Source organism: Bos indicus, chromosome 7 (assembly GCF_029378745.1).
Source record: "Bos indicus isolate NIAB-ARS_2022 breed Sahiwal x Tharparkar chromosome 7, NIAB-ARS_B.indTharparkar_mat_pri_1.0, whole genome shotgun sequence".
NCBI classification, from domain to species: Eukaryota; Metazoa; Chordata; class Mammalia; order Artiodactyla; family Bovidae; genus Bos; species Bos indicus.
The window spans coordinates 25,748,525-25,774,158 of NC_091766.1; the positions used below are offsets into that span (position 1 = coordinate 25,748,525).

The window sequence follows — 25,634 nt, forward strand, 5'->3', positions numbered from 1 at the left end:
CGAGCTACCGTGTGGCATCTGAGCCATTCAGTTTCTGCCTATTGTTTTGAAACATTTCCTTCTGGATGCTCTCTATTGCGATGCCCGTCAGCTCGCAGATGCCGCAGTGTGAGGAGTCCAAGCCCCATGGGGAAGCATGGTATGCAGGTATTCTAGTTTATTCAGATGAGCATTTTAGTTATATTTGCCTAGGCACCAGCCATGTGAGTAAAGAAACTTCCACATGATTCATCAGTTACCCCCAGCCATTCTTCCTAGCTGAATTCCTAAGACATTGAGAGGCAGAGACAGGGCATGCCCACAGTGCCTCGTCCACATTCCTCAGGCCCTGAATCCTAGAGCACGGAGTTTGTGGTTGTTATATAGTAGTAGGGAAGGGAAGAATCATGAGTCAGTGAATAGGATGAGTAGTCATAGTAACTTTGCCATTTGTTAGTCTTGAGACTTTCATATCAATTCAGCTTTCTTAGACTCAAGTTTCCTTATCTATAAAATGGGACCACTGTTATCTGCCTTCCAAAAGTACAGAGAATTGGTGAGAATCAAATGAGAAAATTGTGAAAGTATTTTGTGAAAATTGATGTGGAAGTGTAAACAACTCTCCATAAATATGTAGAGATACATAAACATAAATATAAAGACTGATTTGGGGGAAGAGAGATATATATATTTCTTTATACCGTCAAATAGGCTTAATGATCTTCCCGGGCAAAGTCAGCCAGAGCATGTGAGAAAGGAGATTCTGGCCCTACTGAACCACACGCTAGATCTGTGAAACATGAACTCTCTGCTCTTTAATGAAAAATGACTGAAACTTCTTCTGGGAAAGGCATGATTTATGTGGTTCTATTTAGGATTGAAGAAGTCCAAATATCTCAAAAGTGACCTGAGGTAAAACTGAAACTGCTAGAGGGTGTCTCATCTTTGTTGAGGTTTTTCTTTATAACCTAAGGTCAGCGTGTTAGAAACAATGGAAGCTACTAGCTGGGAGAGTTGCTTAGTCTGTAACTCCAAGGCACCAGCCACAATGGCTTATATCTCCGGCATGAAGTGCCAGACTATCCATGATGAAGCCAAGCTCACCCATTTCCATGCAACTCAAGAAAATCAGAGTTTGATTTTTTTTTAAAGAGTGTTTGACCTTTAGAAAAGCAGCGAGAGGGATCTCACTCAATGTTTCCACTCTGTGTTCTTGTGAATCTAAAAAAAGAAGGTGTTTATTCAGAACATATTAAGATGTGAACTTCCTGATTTTTATGCTTGGGTTCTCCAAACCAACTTCTGCTCACCCTCTTTTTGACTCTCTTAATTCTGCTTTATCTGAAATAATTGAGCATCCCTTTTAGTTGTCTGTTGAAGAATTGTACACTGTGAATAGGCAAGGCTTAAGGGTAGTGTGATCTACTGGAAGGGATATTTACTTTTCAGTACGATCCAAATCTTACTACACACATATTAACAGCGCTGACTTCAGCTATGCCTACACTTTTTTGAAGCTCAGAAATGGGGTAAAAAGGGATAATACTATTTACCCCCTGGTGCTATTATGAGGATTAAATGACCTTTTGAGTTTGGGGAAACAAAGTCATGTTGACATTTTTACCCCAACTTCCGTGGGTCAGATCATCTACCAACATTACTGCTGAAGATCCCAACAATTTCCTTCCTCTTTGTCAATTTCCTCCAGGTATTTCTGGAACTTCCCAGGTGTTTCTACACATGCTCATGCATGGGTCTCCAGCCTCATAGTTTAGAATGAAACAGCTCCTCCTCAGCCTCTAGCTCTTCACCCTGTAGACTTCAGGCTGGAGATTAGACATTAAATTCTTCTCTATAGTCCTATCTTCTTTATCATCCTGATTTACCTTCCTGTTCAAGTTTGTAACTTACCTACCTCTTACGTGAATGAAAATGAATTCATGAAATAGACTTGGAAATCACCAGACCTTCTAGTTCCTAGGCATAGCAGATGCTGAGTTCTAATTTGGGCTTCCTGGAACACCTGGCCCACAGAGTCTCACGTCCATGATCCAGGAGGGGCTAGGTGATATATCCACGGTCACACAGTCAGGACTCAAACTCAGGTCTTATATGCTACAGTGGAGTTAGGCTCTGGAGCTAGAGGCCTCAAGACTGGGATCAGCTCTTTTCTCCTGGGTGGCTTTGGAAAAGTGCAGCCTGTAACAGTAGACTCAAAGGCCATTTTGTGGCTTAGCCTGGTAGTGGCCTTCCATGATATTGACCTCTAAAGGTCACCCTGAGAAACCTAAGACTCCTTCTTAGTAGGAAAAAAAAAAAAATAAAAAGCACATCTTTATTTTTCACCTTGGCAAATATATGAGTGTACTTTTCCTGAGTAAATAACCATTCTTTGTGTTTAATTTCTATTGTGTATTCACAGTTTCCGTTTGTGGGCAGAGTCATGGCTTAAATTAAGCCGAACTCATAGCATTTTATAGCCGGCTTCATTTTAATTCCCTCCCTTTCCTTTTGCATGTTGTTAAGGCGCTGGAATATTTCTTGGGAGTGTTGGCAGAGAAGCTAAGTAGTGAAGTCACACGCCAACATAGAGAATAATCCAGAGAGTTTTGATCCCCCATCAAAGAAGCAAACCAGCCGGCTTCCAGATTCAGGGGCAAGTGACATGCAATTTAGTGCTCAGGGGCCTCAGCTTAACTGCCTGTCCAGCTCACTGCCATGAACACTCCCTGAAACTCTGAGGTTGAAAATCAATATAACATTGGTTTCTGGTCAAGAAACTTAGAACTGCACTGATAGAGTCAAAAAAGATGCATAGTCAGTTAAAATAAGCCTTTAGAGTGATGTCTGCAGGCCTCTCTACGTCTCAGCCAAATACTTTCTACTTTTTTGGAGGGTCTGGACTCAGACCTCAGAAACATACAAAAGCTCTAGGTTCTATCTTGGAGACTCCTGAGATAGGAAAGTCATATCTGCGTTATTTTGTAAAAGGAGAAAGGGGCTTCCTGTCACTGTAACTATTATATTATAACCAGAACTTTTATCCTTAGGAATATTCGGTAGAAAATGTCTTCTGAAGAATTCCTCTGTGTCCTTCTTCATTGTCCTGATTCAGATTTTACTTCACTGTCTTTTTAAACCTTTTGTCCTGGAATGTAAACCAAATTGAAACAGGTATCAAAACCCCTAATCACCAGACTGACTATCTAACCCTGAACCAAAGACAGATTAATCAGTCAATATTTGTTTAAGATAAATCATAAATAAAAGGGTTTGTTTGAACTTTTTCCTTTCCTTTAGAAGTCCTAGTGATTAGGTGTGACATAAAACACACTTTTTTCCTTCTTTTGATCAAGAACATCAAAATACTCTCAGAAATGAACAAAATGTCTGGATTTTTAACTGTAAGGCCTGCAATCAAAGGAAGAGATTAGCTGAGTGTTTGGGCCCTTAGGAAGATGTGCTTTATTACCTGAGAGGCTGGGAAGATTAATAAGCTTTTTGCGACCATGGGTTATTTCTTGCTGGTGTCCTCCCTTGACTTTAGGAAGTTGATTATCTGAGACTTGGATTGATTCCTATAGTCTTGGTGCTGTGTTGGCTAGAAAGCCCTTGGGATGGCTGGGAAAGTGTTAACTGATCAAATCATTGTTCTGTGCCCTCTTATTAGTTCCCGGAGCTTATAAGGGAGATTAGGTTTAGCTCCAGCTTTCCGGGCGGGGGTGGGGGGGCACGGGGGGTAAGACAAAAAGCCTGATTTTCAAAAGGTATTGTAGGAAAGCTCTCCCTCTTATGCTTGCATTATTTAAAATAAAATAATTACCCTAACACCTGCACTTTGCTTTCTTCAAGGTTCTCAAGTTTTCCTGTACTAGACAAAAATAAACTCCAACTTTGTACACTGAAATTTGCAGAGAAACAAGCCTGACATTTCTGTTAGTGTTCAAGTGAATGATGACCAAGCAGCTCATGTAACAGGAAGTGACTCCTGACACTCTGGGGGACAATTGTCCTCTACCCTCAACCCCATTTTTGTTTATCTAGAAGTCTCACTGTTGTCACTTATCTTGAATTTGGGTCAATTTGTCCCAAAGATAAGAGTTTCCACTTTAAAATAACGATAACTGACATTTATTGATTGCTTATGTACTGTAGAAAGCTCTGTATATATTGACTTATTTAATCTTGAACACAACCGATGGAGGAGGTATTTTTATTCCCATTTCACACAGGAAGAAAGTAGAGGCCATGCTGTACATTGCCTAACAATGTAGGCTCTTTAAGAGCCTGGCTTCTTTTGCTCACTGATGTATCCTCAACGTTTAAAAGAATGCCTGGCATATAGGTGTTCAGTAAATACTTGTAGAATGAATGAATGGATGAATGCATGAACAACCCTGGGGCCACATAGCCAACTGGAACCCAGGTTCAGCTCTCTGATCAACACCTGTGCCCTTTGTAGCCTCAGCACACATTTTCAGGCAGTGTAGCTGCCCTGTGATCTCACTAATCTCAGAAGAGAAAAATACGGCTAACTTCTTACTGTCATAGCCTCTGTGAAATCACCAGTGAAAACAGGATCAGATTTAAGTACTTAGGGCTGCTGCTGTTCGGGTTTAATACAGTCTGATGAGCTAAAGAAGTAACATGGTGTGGTCGCATCTGACAGAGCTCTTAACCTCTCATTGGTCCAATCCCCTCATCTGTCAAATAGAAATAAGTATACTGACTGTATACAGGTACTGTGAGGTTAAATGGAAGCCTGTAGATGAAACCACCTAGCTCCAATGTCTCGCGCAGAATGAGCATTCAGTGTTAGTTTACTTTGTCCTTCTCCCATTGAATCTGAGGCTGTGTCACATTTTTGGACAGGCAACAAAATCCTCTTTTTTTTTTTTTCTTTTGAGCAAAATATGGATGGGGAGAGCCCGGACAAGGACATTCACCCTAGGGAATGAAAGAATGCAAATGTAGTTAATTTGTACTGACTGTTCTGCAGGTAGAAACATTTTCTTGCAGATATTCAGATATTTCAGCACATGTGTAAAATGCTCTGAGATAATCCTGGCATTTGTGGACATGGGAAAAAAGCCAGACAGACAGAGGGGTTGTGGATGCTGGAGTAGAGCCTAATTAAATAGGTTATGAAATGCTGTAGGTAATGTCTAACGCCCTGGCTGCTTGGAAGGTTAGGAGGGAAGTCTTTTCAAGATTGTTATTGAGAGAGGGAGGGACGATAGTTAAATAATACAAAGGGTTCAAATTTTAAGAAAACCTGTATTTTAACAAAGATGCACAGATAGATCTAAAAGTATCTGAAGATATCCTTTATAGAAAAAAGAAAGGAGTGGATTCCCAAATTTAATTGAAATGCTTTTGGACTCCTTTCTTGAATGCAGAGAAGGATCCTGTGTGGGACTAAAGAGGGAGGGGGAGCCCTGGGGGGAAAGAAAAGCAAAGTGGGGAGCTTGACTGAAGAGAGAGGTCACCTGTATTGCTGGCCCCAGATTTCTGCTCATCTCAGCTGCGCCCTGCAACAGGAGCTAGCTTTGGAAATGAGCTTTAATTTTGAAGAAGGAAAGGGAAAGAAAAGATGGCAAAGCACGCGTGCTAGAGGCCTCCTCTAGACAGGAGTCCTGGAAGCCCTGCTCTTTCTCGAGAGCTGCTGGCATATTCCCCATGTGCTTCTCTGAGCCTACAGGGGTTTGCCATCTAAATTCAGAAGAAAATGTTTTATCCCAAACAGGTCACTCAGCCGGAACCAAACAGAGTCCCTAGATGGGGAAAGGAGCTCTCCCTGATTTTCCAGTTTCCTGATTTACAGTCACCCAGGGCTTAGCACCATGGCTTGATCTCTATAAACTGTTTTGGAGATTTCAACAACTAAAAGATGGCCTTGAGTGGAATGTTTTCCCTTTGAGATGATGGGTAGTAAAGCCAGATTTAGGAATGGGAAGTGAAGTGAAGTGAAGAAGTGAAGTAAAGTTGCTCAGTCGTGTCCAACTCTTTGCAACCCCATGGACTGTAACCCACCAAACTCCTCCATCCATGGGGTTCTTCAGGCAAGAATACTGGAGTGGGTTGCCATTTCCTTCTCCAGGGGATCTTTCCGACCCAGGGATCAAACCCAGGTCTCCCGCATTGCAGGCAGACGCTTTGGGAAAGATAAAGCAAATGTGAAGACCGCTTTGTCTTTTCTCTTTCAGCCTCCTGCAGGGCTACTTCAAGGAGCAGTGTGAGGAGGCGTGTCACGCTGTTTATATCGCATTTCCATGGTTACTTCACCTGTCTTCCTTTTGTCTGCCATATTCTTTAACACCCCAATTCCCCCTTCCAGCTATTTAAATGTCCCATCTTCTCTCTTCTTCTTTTCTAGTATACTCATGCAAGAATTTCCTAGCTGACAGATTTAGAGATGCCCCTTTTCATGTCTCCTAAATGCAAGAGAGTTTTACTTTAGAGTTAATTTAAAAGAATATTCCTCTGAAAACTTTACTTACTTGGAATGATTTTTGAGATAATTTGATACAGGGCAGGGTGTACCAGAATGAGGGCTGTGCCTTCCAGCTTTGCAGTTCATGGTAGGTCCCAAGCAAAGTAAAATAAATTTGTCTTCAGTAACATGATAGCCCCTGAGAAAACTGAAGTATAATTTAGAGGTGACCTAACATTTTTAAAGCCTTTGACTGTGTGCATCACAATAAACTGTGTAAAATTCTGAAAGAGATGGGAATACCAGAACACCTGATCTGCCTCTTGAGAAATTTGTACACAGGTCAGGAAGCAACAGTTAGAACTGGACATGAAACAACAGACTGGTTCCAAATAGGAAAAGGAGTTCATCAAGGCTGTATAATGTCACCCTGTTTATATAATACTTATATGCAGAGTACATCATGAGAAACGCTGGACTGGAAGAAACACAAGCTGGAATCAAGATTGCCGGGAGAAATATCAATAACCTCAGATATGCAGATGACACCACCCTTATGGCAGAAAGTGAAGAGGAACTCAAAAGCCTCTTGATGAAAGTGAAAGTGGAGAGTGAAAAAGTTGGCTTAAAGCTCAACATTCAGAAAACGAAGATCATGGCATCCGGTCCCATCACTTCATGGGAAATAGATGGGGAAACAGTGGAAACAGTGTCAGACTTTATTTTTCTGGGCTCCAAAATCACTGCAGATGGTGACTGCAGCCATGAAATTAAAAGACACTCCTTGGAAGGAAAGTTATGACCAACCCAGATAGCATATTCAAAAGCAGAGACATTATTTTGCCAACAAAGGTCCGTCTAGTCAAGGCTATGGTTTTTCCAGTAGTCATGTATGGATGTGAGAGTTGGACTGTGAAGAAGGCTGAGCGCTGAAGAATAGATGCTTTTGAACTGTGGTGTTGGAGAAGACTCTTGAGAGTCCCTTGGAGTGAAAGGAGATCCAACCAGTCCATTCTGAAGGAGATCAGCCCTGGGATTTCTTTGGAAGGAATGATGCTAAAGCTGAAACTCCAGTACTTTGGCCACCTCATGCGAAGAGTTGACTCACTGGAAAAGACTCTGATGCTGGGAGGGATTGGGGGCAGGAGGAGAAGGGGACGACAGAGGATGAGATGGCTGGATGGCATCACTGACTCGATGGACGTGAGTCTAGGTGAACTCCGGGAGTTGGTGATGGACAGGGAGGCCTGGCGTGCTGCGATTCATGGGGTCGTAGGGAGTTGGACACAACTGAACGACTGATCTGATCTGAACATGTTTTCTGTGAGGATGATCGCTAACTAAATTATCAACACGGTACCTTGATAATGTGATTATCAAGCTTGATAAGAATTCTAAAGATCTGATTATTCATATCTGATTCCTAAATGCCTAAAATCAACTTTATATTATTTATGCATAGTTAAACCAAAGCATTTGGCCTTCTCCTATTATTTAGCATTCTTCCCCTTCTATAATATGTTTGAGAAAGTGACAATGATTCAAGACCCATAATATATTCTATATAATATAATTATATGTTGAATACTAATTATTTTGTTGGCTGTGTAGCTCTTTTGGGGATTGCACCCTTATCTCTTTGCCAGTAACCCTCTTCATTTCTTTATCCATCCTGGCTTGTTTGTTTAGTCCACATATGGTGAATGCCTGCAAGCACACAATGCTACATGCTGGGCATTGGAAATGCAGTGGTGAATGAACAGACATGGCTAGGGCATTATGGAGCTTAACATCCACTGGTTTCTTTAAGTGTTTTACTTAAAAAAAAAAATAAGAAAAAGGTTTTTCCTTCACTTGTACATCAGTACTGTCAAACAGCAAATACAATATATCCTACTTAAAGGCTGAAATAATTTGACTCATAAGACCATACCTCGAACTCAATCATTTATGAAGCTACAAAGTACCTGTAGGGTGTGAGTCACTGAATATGACAAGATATACCACAAACAAAACCCAGTTGCAATGTTTGAGGAATGTATAGCATAGAAAGTGAAGTGAAAGTGAAGTCGCTTAGTCCTGTCAGACTCTTTGTGACCCCATGGACTGTAGCCTACAGGCTTCTCTGTCCATGGGATTTTCCAGGCAAGAATACTGGAGTGGATTGCCATTTCCTTCTCCGGGAGATCTTCCCAACCCAGGGATTGAACCTGGGTCTCCCGCATTGTAGGCAGATGCTTTACCATCTGAGCCACCAGGGAACACACACACATTTTCATTTTTGAAAAACTTTTGAGTTAGCTTTAATTTTGAAATTTATTTTATAAAGGGATAATTTACATGAAGTAAAATTGATCTTAATTTTTCAGCTTAATTTTGATAAATGCATATGATTACACAAGGCATACCTCTAATAAGATAAAGACTATTTCCATCATCCTGGAAAGTTTCTTTCCCTCATCCAGTCAATTCCCTCCTTTCCCCAATCCCAGAATTCACTACTGTTCCAAATTCTCTCACCATAGATTAGGTTTGTCTGTTCTTAGACTTCCTGTAAATGGGATTAAATAAAATGTAATTTTAGACTTCTAGGTTTTTCCCCTCTTTATGTTATATTTCTGAGACTCTTCCATATTGCTGAGTATATCAATAACTGGTTCCATTTAAATTCTAAGTAACATTCCAGTGCATAGATGTACCAGAATTGTTTATCCACATAGTTATAAGTGGACATTTGGGTTGTTTTTAGTTATTATAGTCATACTTCTTATACCAGTCTCTTCGTGGACATTTTTTTAAAATTTCTCTTGGATGAAGACATAAAATTGGAAAAGGAAATGGCAACCCATTCCGGTATTCTTGCCTGGAAAATCCCATGGATACAGGAGCCTGGCGGGCTATAGTCCAGGGGGTCACAAAGAGTCAGACACAACTTAGTGATTAAATAACAACAAAGACATATAATGGGATTTCTGAGTCATGGAATAGATTTATGCTTAATTTTATAAGAAACTATCACTGGATCATAGAAAAAGCAAGAGAGTTCCAGAAAAACATCTATTTCTGCTTTATTGACTATGCCAAAGCTTTGGACTGTGTGGATCACAATAAACTGTGGAAAATTCTGAAAGAGATGGGAATACCAGACCACCTGACCTGCCTCCTGAGAAATTTGTATGCAGGTCAGGAAGCAACAGTTAGAACTGGACATGGAACAACAGACTGGTTCCAAATAGGAAAAGGAGTATGTCAAGGCTGTATATTGTCACCCTGCTTATTTAACTTATATGCAGAGTACATCATGAGAAACGCTGGACTGGAAGAAACACAAGCTGGAATCAAGATTGCCGGAAGAAATATCAATAACCTCAGATATGCAGATGACACCACCCTTATGGCAGAAAGTGAAGAGGAACTCAAAAGCCTCTTGATGAAAGTGAAAGTGGAGAGTGAAAAAGTTGGCTTAAAGCTTAACATTCAGAAAACGAAGATCATGGCATCCAGTCCCGCCACTTCATGGGAAATAGATGGGGAAACAGTGGAAACAGTGTCAGACTTTATTTTTCTGGGCTCCAAAATCACTACAGATGGTGACTGCAGCCATGAAATTAAAAGACACTTACTCCTTGGAAGGAAAGTTATGACCAACCTAGATAGCATATTCAAAAGCCAGAGACATTACTTTGCCAACAAAGGTTCGTCTAGTCAAGGCTATGGTTTTTCCTGTGGTCATGTATGGATGTGAGAGTTGGACTGTAAAGAAGGCTGAGTGCCGAAGAATTGTAGTGTTGTGGCTTTTGAACTGTGGTGTTGGAGAAGACTCTTGAGAGTCCCTTGGACTGCAAGGAGATCCAACCAGTCCATTCTGAAGGAGATCAGCCCTGGGATTTCTTTGGAAGGAATGATGCTAAAGCTGAAACTCCAGTACTTTGGCCACCTCATGCGAAGAGTTGACTCACTGGAAAAGACTCTGATGCTGGGAGGGATTGGGGGCAGGAGGAGAAGGGGACGACAGAGGATGAGATGGCTGGATGGTATCACTGACTCGATGGACGTGAGTCTGGGTGAACTCCAGGAGTTGGTGATGGACAGGGAGGCCTGGCATGCTGTGATTCATGGGGTCGCAAGGAGTCGGACACGACTGAGTGACTGATCTGATCTGATCAAACAACTCTTCAAAATAGATATGCTATTTTTACACTTCCATCAATGATATATAAGAAGGCTAGCTGCTCTACATCTTTACCTATTATTTGTAGGCTAGTCTTTTATTGTTTATCTTATAATTACATATTATGGACATAAGTCCTACATTAGAAATATTTATATGAATATTCTCTCCCAATCTGTAGCTTTTTCTCATTAGTGTTCTTCCAAATCTATTGTTCCAGCCTATTTATTTTCCATGTTCCATTCCCAATTAATAAAGACTTTTGAGATAGAAAAGCTAAGATACATTTTTTTGAAAAAAAAAATATTGTATAACATCTCTTCTTTGAAGAAATAGCACAGAATGCCTTTGCTAATTAAAAGGAAGAAAGACCAGAGAGTATAAAGAAATCAGAAGACAAAACTGAAAATATCTTCCCATCACACAGTGGAAAAACATTAAAAAAAATTAGAATGGAAAAAATACGTACACATAATTGTAGACAGAGAACAAGGAGAGAGTGATGAGAAAAATCTCAAGAGACAAGTGCAAGAAAAGGGAATGATCAATGGAGCCAGGTAGAAGAAGAGATGGGAAGAGAGAAATTAAGGAGACAAGAGATGGGGTTCAGTTAGGAAAGATGCCTGGCACTTTACCTGACAGAGAGGTGTGAAAGGAAGGGATGAAAATGCAGATAGATGTTGAGAGAAGGAATTTGTAGGATGTCCTGGCAAATGGCTTTGGTCTAAGCATAGAATTAGTCATTCCAGAGATTGAGAAAAGCCCAAGTTGAGCTGGGAGCTTGAAGCTCAGATGTGGCACTGGGAAGTCTAGAGGAGATGAAGGAAAGAACTATCAATCAGAAATCACAGGCAATGCTTTATAAGGTGACCCACTGGTTCACTGCAAGGGCATCTACAGCAGCTTCTTTCAGAGAAGGAAGTTAAAAGGAATTGGTGTAGAGTTGGGCATTTAGAAGTTAGGCAAAGAAATAGGACAAAGTGGTGTGGAATGTCAGGTGTTGAAAAGCCCATCACTGAATAAGCAACAAAAAGTCTGTCTTTACTCTAAGAAGAGAGAAGTTCAAGGTCAGAGGAAGCCTAGTGGCATAGAAGAATATGAAGCTCCTGAGAGCAAATGTGTTAAGTGATGTTAGAGTTAGTCTGATGGCTTCCAAATTTTGGCAATTATGACTAAAGCTGCTATAGACATCCATGTTCAGGTTACGTGTAGACATATGTTTTCAGCTCTCTTGGGTAAATACCAAGGAGTGTGATTGCTGAATTGTATGATAAGAGTAGGTTTCGCTTTTTAAGAAACCATCAAACCACCTTCTAAAGTGGCTGCACTTTTTTGCATTTCCATCAGAAATGTATGAGAGTTCCTGCTGTTGTTTCATATCCTTACCAGCTTTTGGAGTTGTCAGTGTTCTGGGCTGTGGCTATTCCAATAGGCACATAGTTGTATTTTGTTGTTTTGGTTTGCATTTACTCGATGATATACGATGTGGAGAATTTTTTCATGTTTATTTGTCATCTGTATACCTTTCTTGCTGAGGAATCTGTTAAGGTCTTTGGCTCATTTTTAAATCATATATATATTTTTTATTTTGTTGTTGTTGAGCTTTAGGGGTTCTTTGTATATTTTGGAGGATAGTCATTTATCGGATGTTTTCTTTTACAAATATTTTATCTTAGTCTGTGGCTTAGAGCTAATTCTCTGATATTGTCTTTTGCAAAGCAGAACTTTTTAATTTTAATGAAGTCCAGCTTATCAATGATTTCTTTCATGAATAGTGTCATTGGCATTGTATCTAAAAATGTTTTACCATATCCAGAGTCATTTAATTTTTCCCTTATGTTATCTTCTAGGAGTTTCTTGGCTTTCTGTTTTATACTTAGGTCTATGATCCACTTTGAATCAATTTTTGGGAAAGGTGTAAGGTCTGTGTCTGGATTCATTTCTTAGCATGTGAATGTCCATTTGTTCCAGTGCCGTTTGTTGAAGAGACTATTGCCTTTGTCCCTTTATCCAAGGTCAGTTGATATTTAAGCAGTCTATTTCTGGGCTCTTCCTTTTATTCCGTGATCTATTTGTCTAATCTTTCACCAACACCACATTGTCTTGACTGCTGTAGCTTTGTAGTAAGTCAGGTGAGCATCAGTCCTCCAATTTCAATATTGTGTTGGCTATTCTGATCTTTTGCCTTTCCATATAAACGTTAGAATCAGTTTGCTGATATACGTGTATCAGGTGAATGGATAAGCAAACTGTTGGACATCCAGACAATGGCATATTATTCAGCACTAAAAGGAAATGATCTATCAAGCCATGAAAAGATGTGGAGAAAACTTAACGGCTTATTACTAAGTGGAAGAAGCCAATCTGAAAAGGCTACATAGTATGATTCCAACTATATGACATTTGGGAAAGAGCAAAAAATGCATTTTTTTTTTTTTTTTTTGGCTATGGAGATAGTAAAAGATCATTGATTGCTGGTCAGGGGAGAGTGCAGGGAGAAATGAACAGGTGAAGCACAGATTTTTATGGCAGTAAAATAAAAACAACTCTATGTGATATTATAATGGCGGTGGATATAGATCCTCATACCTATGTCTGAACCCACAGATTATGCAGCACTGAGAAGTACCTTAAAGTAAACTCTGGACTCTGAGTGATTATGATATTTCAATGTAAGTTAAACCTCAGTCAAAGAATATATATTTGGGGCTTCCCTGGTGGCTCAGCTGGTAAAGAATCTACCTGCAGTGTGGGAAACCTGGGTTTGATCCCTGGGTTGGGAAGATCCCCTGGAGAAGGGAATGGCTACTCACTCCAGTATTCTGGCCTGAGAATTCCATGGACTATTCATGGGGTCACAAAGAGTAGGATACGACTGAGTGACTTTAACTCCCTCAAAGAATATATACGATTTTTTTGAATGATGTTGATAATGAGAGAGGCCATGCATGTGTTGGGGGCAGGGGTTATATGGGGGCATGTCTGTACCTCCCTATTATTTTGTTGAAAACCTAGAAGTTCTCTATAAAAATCAAAACTTAAAAAAAAATTTTTGACCCTGTGTGCCTTCTTGAATGTGATTGATTCCAGCAAAAGCTGGTCACCTAATTCCTTTCTGTTGAAAAAGTTATCTCTTACTAGTAATTGCATTTTACCATTGGTGTTGTTAAATTTGCATATTAAATTTATTTCTGCTTTGCAGTACAGCTCTATATGTCTTATAGAAAATTAGATACAAAAAATACAGGGAGTAAAAGAGAGAGGGGAAAAAAAAGCAAAACACATGGGAACTTTATGGGGCTCTAGGTAAAGCAATATACCTCATAAGGAGCCCCTAGCAGAATGTTGAGAAGGCTCATTTATAAACTTTTGGTTTATTTTACATTCCTCATGTCTTACTGTCTTAACTAAACTTTGCTAATAGTAAGTAAGCACATTTCATCATCATCTTGCAGATTTTGCTTGCAGATTTTCCCTCAGTCTTGCAATAAATACACTCAATTATGCTGCCCAAAACACAGTCTCCCGTGAAGACACATTTAATAAGAAGAAAAATGAAAGGAGGAACTTGAACTTACTCAAGCTTTAGCTTGGTTTGCAGTAGAGTCCTCAACCTAGTTTTCCTTTAATAAGACTTGACTCTGCCAATTCATTAAAAAATTAATAATATCTCTGAATCAGTGTTTGACATAATGACTACAACATGATATATTCCTTGGCTAAATATTTCCAGTCTTAGCCAATGGTTATTGTCATATAAACCCAGATTTTCCATCATATTTTCTCTTTGGCCTAGGACAAATGGCTTGTCAGTTGTATCTTATTTTAGAATCCTTCTGAAATCTAGTCTTATTATCTATGTTATCTATTATTGTCTTTCTGGAGTCTATTATTATCCCTCCAGCTTTAATTTTTCTTCCTTTAAATTGTTTCAGACCAATGGACACACCTCCTAATCTCCAGAGAAGGACATGTTCTTGTGACCTAATCCAGAACTCAGTAAATTGTGCTGTCTTAATTTAATAATAGTGAGGGGAAATGCAAGTTATAAAAGTCAGTGCCCTCAAGGATATAAGCATCTAGTTGAGGAGGCAAGACCCATGTTTGTGGCAAGAAAGCTTCACACTGGGTGCAGCTTTACATGTTTGGCTCAGGGTGTTGAACATGTGCTGTAGGAATTTAGAAACAGGAAAAGTCACTGTGGGCTGGAGAACTCAGGAAAGATTTTGTGATGGGTTGGAGGTTGAAGGATAAATAGTATGCTGAGAGGAAGACAGAAGTGGGTAGGGCTGCCCGGGTGGAAGGCATTGTACAGGTAGGGCACAGAGATAGAAAGGTGAATAACAGTTTGGGAAATGATGATTAGAATAAAAGAGAGAGCAAGATTTCAGCTCAGAAAAAGGAGATTAGATTGGAATTCCAGGGTGAAATCAATAGCGGTGAATCTTGACTGTTACCAGTGCAGGCAATTTGGAGTTTGTTGTGTGGGAGGTAGGAAACTATATTTAAGCAGGAGAGAAGCATGATAAATTTGAACCCACTTTCTATATGGCTCTCAACAGACAAAAGATTGCTGTTAGCTTTTGTCTTCCATGCACTAAAATTCTAATTCATCAAGTGAGTGAAGTCACTCAGTCGTGTCCAACCCTTTGCGACCCCATAGACTGTAGCCTACCATAGACTCTAGCCTACAGGCTTCTCCATCCATGGGATTTTCCAGGCAAGAGTACCGGAGTGGGTTGCCATTTCCTTCTCCAGGGGATCTTCCCAACCCACGGATCGAACCAGGGTTCCCGCATTGCAGGCAGATGCTTTACCCTCTGAGCCATCAGGGAAGCCCTCTAACTATAATGCTGAGAAATTCAAAGAAGTTATTCTCATGTTAATAAGAAGTACAATCTTTTTGAGGAAATATTTACATTCTTCTAAAACATTAAAAGCACAAAGATCTAATTCTAGATCTTAGGACCTAGAATCACAGTTACTTTGAGGAGATGGAGAATTTTATCCCATCACTGCAATTAACACTATTAATAACAATAATAATAACAGGAGAGGGAGAAGGGGGAGAGAGAGGACGAGGCCGCAACAGCAGTATTGGCTGTGAACCCATGCTGTGTCTCATCCTCATACACGCTCTATGAATTTAGGACCTGCTATCACACTCTCCTTAGGGTTTACATTCATCTGAGGTTTAGACAGATTAACTGACTTTCCAAGGGTCACACAAAATAGGACAGAACCTCAAATTCTATCTGACGCCTCACCCCATGCTCTTAACAACTACAGAATGCCATCTTATATTTTAGGGATGAAACAAAAGCATTTGGAGGTCATACTCTGACTGATAAACAGTAAAATTAAAGGATATTTCTATAAATCCAACTTGATTGATACTTGGTTTCAGATTTCCTTTTGAGCAAACTCCTAAGCCCTAAAGGAGACATTTTAGGTTTGTGTTTTGTTTTTAAGCAGAGAAAAATAGGCTGCTATTTACCAATGATTAGTTTAGATATGGGGAGGGTTTTAAAATCTGCATTTAAGGTGAAGACATTATCTGTAGTTTCTGCCATAACTGCAAAATGCTGATACTCTGAAACTTGTTTCTCAAAGAAATTTCCTTTTCCGCTCTAAGGAAATGTTTTCCATACAATCAAAGGGATTTTCTGCTCTAATTCATCAGATGCTAATTATTAAATTATGTCCAACTCTTCCTGGAACTAGATGCTTCTCTAAATCCACCTCCCATTCTTGTAAGGGTAAATTAAAGTGCTGCACTCAATATGCCAGCAAATTTGGAAAACTCAGCAGTGGCCACAGGACTGGAAAAGGTCAGTTTTCATCCCAATCCCAAAGAAAGGCAATGCCAAAGAATGCTCAAACTACTGCACAATTGCATTCATCTCACACGCTAGTAAAATAATGCTCAAAATTCTCCAAGCCAGGCTTCAGCAATATGTGAACTATGAATTTCCAGATGTTCAAGCTGGTTTTAGAAAAGGCAGAGGACCCAGAGATCAAATTGCCAACATCCGCTGGATCATGGAAAAAGCAAGAGAGTTCCAGAAAAACATCTATTTCTGCTTTATTGACTATGCCAAAGCCTTTGACTGTGTGGATCACAATAAACTGTGGAAAATTCTGAAAGAGCTGGGAATACCAGACCACCTGACCTACCTCTTGAGAAACCTTTATGCAGGTCAGAAAGCAACAGTTAGAACTGGACATGGAACAACAGACTGGTTCCAAATAGGAAAAGGAGTCTGTCAAGGCTGTATATTGTCAAACTGCTTGTTTAACTTATATGCAGAGTACATAATGAGAAACGCTGGGCTGGAAGAAGCACAAGCTGGAATCAAGATTGCTTGGAGAAATATCAATAACCTTAGACATGTAGATGACACCACCCTTATGGCAGAAAGTGAAGAGGAACTAAAAAAGCTTTGATGAAAGTGAAAGAGGAGAGTGAAAAAGTTTGCTTAAAGCTCAACATTCAGAAAACTAAGATCATGGCATCTGGTCCCATCACTTCATGGGAAATAGATGGGGAAACAGTGGAAACAGTGTCAGGCTTTATTTTTTGGGGCTCCAAAATCACTGCAGATGGTGATTGCAGCCATGAAATTAAAAGACACTCCTTGGAAGGACAGTTATGACCAACCTAGATAGTATATTGAAAAGCAGAAAGATTACTGTGCCAACAAAGGTCCATCTAGTCAAGGCTATGGTTTTTCCAGTGGTCATGTATGGATGTGAGAGTTGGACTGTGAAGAAAGCTGAGTGCCAAAGAATTGATGTTTTGTTTATTTTATTTTATTTTTAAACTTTACAATATTGTATTAGTTTTGCCAAATATTGAAATGAATCCGCCACGGGTATACATGTGTTCCCCATCCTGAACCCTCCTCCCTCCTCCCTCCCCATACCAACCCTCTGGGCTGTCCCAGTCCACCAGCCCCAAGCATCCAGTATCATGCATCGAACCTGGACTGGCAATTGATGTTTTTGAACTGTGGTGTTGGAGAAGACTCTTGAGAGTCCCTTGGACTGCAAGGAGATCCACCCAGTCCATCCTAAAGGAGATCAGTCCTGGGTATTCATTGGAGGGACTGATGCTGAGGCTGAAGCTCCAATAGTTTGGCCACCTCATGCGAAGAGTTGACTCATTGGAAAAGACCCTGATGCTGGGAGGGATTGGGGGCAGGAGGAGAAGAGGACAACAGAGGACGAGAGGGCTGGATGGCATCACTGATTTGATGGACATGAGTCTGAGTGAACTCCGGGAGTTGGTGATGGACAGCGAGGCCTGGTGTGCTGTGATTCATGGGGTTGCAAAGAGTCAGACATGACTGAGTGACTGAACTGAACTGAACCACAGTCCAGGGCCTTGCAGCAGCCAGGGCCTTGAAAAGACACTATAGTCTTTGTTTTGCTGCTGGAGATGTTCAGGTAAGAACATGTGATTTAACTGTCAGCAATTAAACAGACTCAACCAGTTATTGGCTATGAGGCATAAACTATAGACTCCTAATGCTTAGTATTTAGCTTTCTTTTTCCTTTTTTTCCACTTCCTGTAAAAAATTAAGGTTGATGAACTCTTTGTTGGAAATGAACAGGTCAGTTTTCTTTTAGGCTGTAAAATGCCTCCCAGAGAGGTAATACTAGTAAAAACTCAGATGTCCCCACTGAGAACTTGTGTCTCAGAAGAATGAAATTGTCTGAAGGCCATTGTTCATGGGAAGGGGCAGTGGGTAGAGGGCAAGAAATGACTGCATAAACTCTTGGACCTGCTGTCCTTCTGAGTGACTCAGTACTGGGAGTCATGGAGTTAAGCAAACTTGGTCTCATCTAAAGAAAACTTCTCTGTAATTTTGGCTGGCCCTCTATTGATCGGGTCACTGTATCCTGTATTCACGTCTTCACAAAGCCTGACTTTCATTCTCATTGGAGGCTGATATCTGTTCAGGACCTTTGTTGTTGATGACCACCAAAGAAAAGAAAAGGGATCTGATGATAGCTGGGCCATGATGGACAGAACTGTGAAGAAGTGTCTTAGTCTCAAAATAGGGCATTCTCCTGGCCCAAGCATTTTCCCTTGCTCTGCATCTCCTGGCTTCTCCTAGTTGTGGGTCTTTGAAAAATGTTAAGCCCGCTCTGTTTTTTTAGTAAGGTTATGATCCATCTATATAATCTTGTTGATTTTGGGGGGTTTAAAATACTGTTTTATACTGCAAAAGCAGTATATATGAATACATTGGTCTTTTGGTGCAGGGAAAATTGTATGATGCAATTTACTACCTTTTTTGTATGTACAATTTATCTCTTTAGAATTTTAAAGCTAACTGAGATAGATAGGTAATGTGATCCCATGAGCAAATGAGGAAATTAAGATTCAGGGAGAGTCAGTATGGCAACCAATGAACTGTCCTGCTTGCCCTGGGCTACAGGTTTCCTGAGCTACTTGCTTTCAGTGCTAAAACTGGGAAAGCCCAAGGCAAATGGGGATAAGTTGGTCATCTAAACAACCAATTAACTAACTCAGCTTCATGGGAGTTACTGTACATGGTAGGCTAAAACCTGTGCTTCCTGACTTCCAACATAATGCAGTAAAAATGTTTCCTTATTCACGAGCAACGTATTAAGGTTCTAAAATACTGTAATGATCAGTTTGACTTTATGTTCTAGAATGTTTGCAAAAGTTTTCTCCCACTTCTGATTTAGGCCATCTTATCCCTGGAAACTCAGCATTAGTACAGAAATTTTAACCTAATTTAAATTTAATAAAGAGAGTGGGCTATTTTTGTCTTTATGGCATGGAGGAAAAAAATCAATGAACTGTATTTAGGATAGCCAAAGAAAGCATTTGTTCTGCAAATTCATTTAGGACCAGAGTACAGGATCTAAAATATATGAGGCTTGGATAAAAGACATAAGGCAATGGATAGGAGCTCTGTAATAATAAAATTGGGGACAATTAACCTAAGCGCTGTTGGTTATAATTCTTCCAGTTGAAATTCTTGTGGATGTAGCTATAGAGCAGTGAAGTCAACTGATTCACGTAACTTTCAGTTCATCTCATTAAATTACAGGCAAAGCTCCCACAACTCTTTGTGGTTCCTTAGAAGAAGCATGAAATGCTTGCAAACCAAGTTGAAAAAACATGCTGACCCTGTGTGAAGATAGACCTTCTTTTATCCACTTCTCAAGTATTGGTAATCCATTGGATTTATCTTAATCACTGTTTTCTTCTCATACTACATGCTGTTGGGAAGCAATCTCATTCTCACCCATGACTTCAGCTACTATTTAGAACAAGATGAGCGAATGTGCTGCAAACCTGCATGTATAGCTCTTGCCTCTGCCATGGCATCCAAGGCTCACTTGTCCTTCTACTCATTACTGCTCAACATTGACTTTGGTCTTTCCAAACACTGATCTTCAATCTAACTATGGACTGATCAGATTTGGCACCAAATCTGTTCTTGATTGCACAAGCAATCAATCAGTCCTGGCTCCAGATTAAACCCCAATTCATATACCCAAGCCAGATCTCTTCCAACCTGTATATCTGGATGTTTGACAGCTTATCTCTACCTGAATAACTTAAGGGTACTTTAATTTCAACATGTCCAAACATGAAATATTTATTTTAACCCCCAAATTTGCTTTTCCTCTATTTTTCTTACACCTACCATTCAGTCAGTCACCAGAGTCTGTGCTTTATTCACTGTTCAGCCTTTCTTCACTGAAAGCTAAAATAAAGGTAAATATTTGGGGAGCATGTACTTGCATATTTACTCAGAGAAGGTATCACTGAAAAACTCTTTCTAAAAGAATTCTGAATGTCACTGTGAATATGTATCTCTTAATACATGTGGAAAGAACAATATACTTAACAGTAAGAGAATACACATTCTTTTCAAGCTCTATGGAATACTTATAAAAATTGGCCATATTTCAGTCAACACACACATATATACATATCGAAAAAAAGCCCAATAAATTTCAAACAGTAGAAGTTATTTCAGCTATGATTTTACAACTCTAATACATAATTATTAACAAAAGAAGAGCAAAAATAACCCATTCGCTTGAAATTACTAAGGTTCTTTCCATAATAAAATGTGAGTAAAATTGAAAGTAAAAACCGAAAATATAAGCAAGTTAGAGCTGAATCACAGGAGAGAACATGACTTAGAGAATTTGGTCAAAACAATAGGCAGGAGAAAATTCAAAGTCTTAAAAATATTTATAAGAGAATATTAAAATTGAAAATAATCCACAACCCTAGAATTCTAGGTTCAGAATGTTGTTCTAATCCTGTTTCCTTATTGATAAGGAACTCTTTGTCTCTGGGATGTATTTTAGGATAGTCTCTGTAGTGTTTGACTTCTGAAATTTCACCAGAGTGAGTTTAGTGGATTTTTTTTTTTAATTTGGAGTTTTTCATTTGAAGATTTGATAAGGACATTTTACTGTATTATTGATTTTATTCTTCCTCTTTTTCTTTCTTTTGCATTTGAGTTCAGTTCAGTTTAGTCACTCAGTCGTGTCTGACTCTTTGCAACCCCATGAATTGCAGCACATCAGGCCTGCCTGTCCATCACCAACTCCCGGAGTTCACTCAAACTCACGTCCATCGAGTCAGTGATGCCGTCCAGCCATCTCATCCTCTGCCGTCCCCTTCTCCTCTTGCCCCCAATCCCTCCCAGCAACAGAGTCTTTTCCAATGAGTCAACTCTTCGCATGAGGGGGCCAAAGTACTGGAGTTTCAGCTTTAGCCTCATTCCTTCCAAAGAACACCCTGGACTGATCTCCTTTAGAATGGACTGGTTGGATCTCCTTGCAGTCCAAGGGACTCTCAAGAGTCTTCTCCAACACCCCAGTTCAAAAGCATCAATTCTTACCAAATAGATGATTGTTCTCCCAGATCTCTTCGTCATGTTCTTTAGATTTCCCCCCACATTTTCTCCTCTTTCTTAATGTATTATATGGTAGGAGATCACTTGCTTCCATCTTCCAGCTGATTATCTGTTGCACTAGGTGTATTTTGGCCTTTGGACCATCATGTTTTGATCATATTTTTAACTTTGGAGATATCCTTTGTTGCTTTTTCATTGCAATCTATTATTTTGTTTGAACACAATATCCCTTTCAACCAATTTGAGGAAATTAATTATGTTTATTTTGCAGTTTTAATTTCCCATGTTTATATTATTTTGCAGTTTTATTTCATTTGCAATGATTCCCTCATTCCCCCAGGGATTCATTTTTCTACTGAGTTTAGAACTTATTAGTATTAAGTTATATTTGATGTCTTTTCTCTTGGTTTTCCTCAAACATATAGATATTCTGTTGTCCTTAGCTGTGTATTACCAGAAATGAAAATCGCTGTTTGTATAACACTGAAACAGGTTCTCATTACAGGAGCCCAGCTCTAGTAGTTAGGGGGGCGTGGGGAGGTGGGGAAGTGTGGGTGGAACCAGAGTACCAGGAGTCCAGTCCCTCCTGGGACCACTGCCTATCTATAGCACTGCTTCTCCAGCCTCAGGCTCTCTGGAATTTCCTATGCCTCAAATCCCACTTTATTTATTTATTTATTTATTTATTTGGAGAGTGCTGAAATTTTTTTTAATTAATTAATTAATTTTATTATTATTATTTTTTACTTTACAGTATTGTATTGGTTTTGCCATATATCAACATGCATCTGCCACAGGTATACACGTGTTCCCAATCCTGAACTCCCCTCCCACCTCTAATGAGGTGGATGAAACTGGAGCCTATTATACAGAGTGAAGTAAGCCAGAAAGAAAAACATCAAATCCCACTTTAGAGACCCATCCTCATGTCTTGACTCTGCAGACCAGTCAAGAGTCTGTAGCTGTAAGTAACCACTTCCTTCAGGATGACAGGGATGTTGGTGCATCCTGATGTAAATACTGTCATTCTTAATGAATCACCTCCCCAAGTGTCTCTATCCTACTCTTTCCCCTAGTTCCCACTGTTTCTGCCCTTTGGATTATTTTGGGGCACACTTGGGAAAACACACTGACCTTCTGTTTCTTTTGTAAGACATTGTGACTCCCTTAGCTCTTCTAGACTTGCAATCTGGTCTGAACAGCTATATATTCTCCAGAAACCCAGTTGGTGGAATCTCTTTGAAATTTACTGCTCTGAGATTAATTAAAAAAATATATATATATATACTTTTTTCTGTTATTTTAATGGGATTTTTTAGAGTAAATCTTGTGTTCAGTTAGCCAAACTGGAAAGTCAACTCTTTGTTAAGGCCTTCTGTAGGTAACCAGGACCTTTCCAAACAAATGTCTTAAGGTTGGGTCAGAAGTATTCTCAGCTATGCCCCACAGACTCGTCCCTGCTCATAGTCAGTCAGAACTCCTTGCTGAGACATGTTCAGATGTTGTCCTCCTCAGAGTGAGAATTTAAAGACCACCTTTTCTCACTTTTTAGGGAATATAATTACAAAGGCTCAACCTTTGAACTTGTGTCTTGAAATCTACTTGACATTTATCTCAGGAAGTTTCAAGAACTTTACACAAGAAGTACTCTTGGTTGTTGATCTTTTCACCCAGACTTTTCAAGGAGGTTATACAGATTAGGTTCCTTTGAATTCAGTTATATTTGTCAAGCACTTTAACTTTACCTAGAATTGTACGTTGATGTTTCATTTGAAACTCTTGACAAATCTTCTCAGTGGATATGTAGTATTATCCATATTTAGCACATGAGGAAGTTGATTTAGACAAGAACCCAGTCCTCAAACATTGAAATTCCTTCTCTTCAGTATACATCATGTGGGTTTCTTAATGACTGAGGTAAGATCAGTATCCTTAGACCAAAGCTGATTTTAAGTCTAGGTGTGTATCCTTGATGGAGAAGGCAATGGCACCCCACTCCAGTACTCTTGCCTGGAAAATCCCATGGGCGGAGAAGCCTGGCAGTCCATGGGGTCACTAAGAGTCGGACATGACTGAGCGACTTCACTTTCACTTTTCACTTTCATGCATTGGAGAAGGAAATGGCAACCCACTCCAGTGTTCTTGCCTGGAGAATCCCAGGGACGGGGGAGCCTGGTGGGCTGCCGTCTAGGGGGTCGCACAGAGTTGGATACGACTGACTCAACTTAGCAGCAGTGTATCCTTGAAACTAGATAGGAATTAAATTAGACCATAATGGTTGGATTCAATATTTATTTGAAAAAATATACCTGATAGTGACAGATTAGGTTCTTATTTTCAAAAGTCATAAGGCTGATTATTCCTTTAAAAATCTCCCTTGAGAAAAACAGTTTCATGTGTAATTATAGAAATTATTGCTTTAAGATGCTTGATCACTTTCATTAACTCCATATTTCTGCTCAGATTCCCTTTTAATCAATTATATCAGTTATCTACTATTGTTTTAGAATATTTATTGACTTGAGTCAAAATCATTGACTTAAAACAACCACCATTTATTATTGTTCCCAACTATCCAGCAGGGTAGTTCTGCTGATCTGTTCAGGCTCAGCAGATCTCACCTAGGCTCAGTCTATATTCAGTCTGGGAGTTGACTGGAGGCTGACTACTCTACTCGCGTGTCTGATGGTTGGCTGGCTGACTGTTGGCTGGAGCTATGTCTTTTATCATCCAACAGGCCAATACAGGCTTGTTTATGTGGTGACATCAGAGCTTCAGGAAAAGAAGTGAAAATTCACCAGGTCTCTTGAGCTCTGTAATTAGAATTGGCATAACATCACTTTGACTGTACTTCGTTAGTCATAATAAGTCATAAAGAGAAAAAGGAACTCTAGTACACTGTTGGTAGGAATGTAAATTGGTGCAGCCACTATGGAAAAGAGTTTGGAGTTTCCTCAAAAGCTAAAAATAGAACTAGCTATTCCACCCCTGGGTATACATCCAAAGAAAATGAAAACAGAAATTCAAAAATGCACATGCAAAAAAAAAAAAAAGCAAAAAAACCAAACATGCATCTCAATATTCATACCAGCATTATTTATGATAGCCAAGATATGGAAGCAACATAAATGTCCAACAGATGAATGGATAAAGAAGCTACAGTTCATACATAAAATGGAACACTACTCAACCATGAAAAAAGAATGAGATTTTGCCATTTGAAACAAAATGGATAGACTTAGAGGGTCTTCGTAAAATAAGACAGGAAGTCAAATAGTATATGTTACCACTTAATGAAATCTAAAAAGTAGAACAAATGGATAAATATAATAAAACTGAAACAGACTCACAGAGAATAAACTAGTGGTTACCAGTGGGGAGAGGGAAGGAGAGAAGGGGAAAGAAAAAGTAGGAGATTAAGGGTATAAACTATTATGTATAAGATAAACTACAATGATAGATTGTACCACACAGGGAATATAGCCAATATTTTATAGTAACTTTAAATGGAGTATAATCTATAAAAAAATTTGAATCGCTATATTATACATGTGAAACTAACCTAATACTGTAAATAAACTATTTATATAAAAAGATGGGGAGAGAACAAGATGGTGGAGGAGTAGATGGATGTGGATTACATCTCTCTCCACGGATACATCAGGAATACAACTTGAGACACAGAAATGCATGCAGAACACCAGCTGAGAGCAGACAGGAGCGCTTGACCAGCGGAAAAAATATATAGACCCACTCAAAACTCGGTAGGATGAAGGAACTAGAGGAAAAACAGGAGTGTTAGTAGGACTAGACCTGCCTTCAGGGGGTGGGGGAACTGAAGCAGGAATCCGATCCCCACACTGGGGCAGTTGTCTGCGTCAGAGGAGAAACATTTAAGGCTGAGAGTGAAACAGCTGATCTGTGAGGACCTAAATGGAATGGGAATCAGACAGTCCTTGCTGCAGCCATACATACCCCAGACAGGGACACAGATTCCCCTGGAAGGTGCAGCAGCTGGGAGCTGGAGTTTAGGGTTTGTGGAGCAATACCAGAGTGAGGGCTGCTGTTGACTTCGGAGAGATGGGTCAAGGCGATACGAGGGAGAAGATTATGGTGGGAAATGCCTGTG

General features: G+C 39.7%; 1 non-coding gene across 1 annotated transcript; it reads right to left on the minus strand.

Moving 5' to 3' along the window:
- Positions 1-8,601: 8,601 nt before the first annotated feature.
- On the minus strand, positions 8,602-8,673 carry TRNAC-ACA (transfer RNA cysteine (anticodon ACA)). Its single transcript has one exon. It is a non-coding gene; the product is annotated as a tRNA-Cys (tRNA).
- Between the last annotated feature and the right edge of the window lie 16,961 nt (positions 8,674-25,634).